Consider the following 1,561-nt stretch of genomic DNA (forward strand, 5'->3'; position numbering starts at 1 on the left):
CCATCTGTCTTTATTGGAGAAAGAAGTGCTGAGTACTTGCGTGCCCTCTTTGTCTACGAGAAGGGGGCTCGGGTACTTCTGGTTCCAGACAATAGCTTCCCTCTTGGCTATTACCTCATTCCTTTCACTGGGATAGTAGGACTGCTGGTTTTGGCCATGGGAACAGTAATGATAGTGCGTTGTATCCAACACCGGAAACGGCTTCAACGGAATCGGCTTACCAAAGAGCAATTGAAACAGATTCCTACCCATGACTATCAAAAGGGAGACCAGTATGATGTTTGTGCCATCTGCTTGGATGAATATGAAGACGGGGACAAGCTGCGTGTACTCCCCTGTGCTCATGCCTATCACAGCCGCTGTGTGGACCCCTGGCTTACTCAAACCCGGAAGACTTGCCCCATCTGCAAGCAGCCAGTTCATTGGGGCCCTGGGGATGAGGAGCAGAAATCAAGGCCATGAGGAGGGTGATGAGGAAGGGGAGCCAAGGTACCACCCTGCCTCAGAGCGAACCCCACTCCTGGGCTCCAGTCCCACCCTCCCTGCCTCCTTTGGCTCTCTAGCCCCAGCGCCTTTGGTTTTTCCTGGGCCATCAACAGAACCCCCACCTTCTCCTTCTTTCTCCTCTCCCTCATCTGCCATTCTAGCCTAAACTCTCACACTTAGCACTTCTTTCCTACACTGGCCATGTTCCTCCAGTCTGCTATGTTAGGGAATAGGGTAAATTTCCATCCCCAAGTTTCTTACCCAGCCCCGTCATTTTAAGGCAGTTGGGGTAAGGGGGCAAGGAACTGGGTCCTCACCTGGGTTAATAAAGTTGTGTTTCTGGATTAAAAAAAAGACAAAGCAAGAAAAAGCTCTCAGGAAAACATAAATTGTAAAAATCTTGTGATGTATTACATACATTCCAGGAGACTCTGGGTTGGATTCTGATGTGGACTTGACGTGTGTAAGTTATTCAGTCCCACACCAAATCGTAAGACGCATCCAGAACTGTCTCCATCCCTCAGCCCCATCTGAAGGAGCAGGTCTGAGGAAAGCCACATGTGTTCCAGACTGATTATTCTTGGCTACACTTAATCACCACCGAGTAAACAAACGCAGCACTCACTCACACTTGTGCAACTTATTCCATCCCCTGCAGCCAGAAGAAACTGTCACGGGATGCTATTTAACATCTGGAAATGTGGAAGCGATTTTACAGAGCACCCAAGGACCACACGCTTGTGGCAGCGGCTGAGGTCACCCAGGGAGTGGAAGGAGAGAACTCACTTACAATGAAGCCAAGTTTCTTGTAATCCCGGGTGTACATGGACTTGCGTTTCTCCAAGCTGCTGCTGCTATTATTAGGTTCAGTCTCCGCATCAAAAGCAATTCTTCGAAGTTCAAATATGATGTCTCTTTGAGCCTAGATTGAGGGAGGGAGAGGAATCTGCTGTCATTGTGCAACGTGACATCAACTCTCTTTTTCTTCACCCCCAGAGTCCAAATGAATCATGCTTTAGAGTAAAAGAAAACCAGATAAAAGTCAAGCCATGTGCTAAATGAGAGCTGAGCACAC

The 1,561-nt window shown here is 48.4% G+C and overlaps 1 pseudogene; it reads left to right on the forward strand.

Moving 5' to 3' along the window:
* The first annotated feature begins 3 nt into the window (after window positions 1-3).
* LOC106001807 lies at window positions 4-834 on the forward strand (annotated as a pseudogene).
* The last annotated feature ends 727 nt before the right edge of the window (window positions 835-1,561 follow it).

Source organism: Dipodomys ordii, unplaced genomic scaffold (assembly GCF_000151885.1).
Source record: "Dipodomys ordii isolate 6190 unplaced genomic scaffold, Dord_2.0 Scaffold438, whole genome shotgun sequence".
Lineage (NCBI taxonomy): Eukaryota > Metazoa > Chordata > Mammalia > Rodentia > Heteromyidae > Dipodomys > Dipodomys ordii.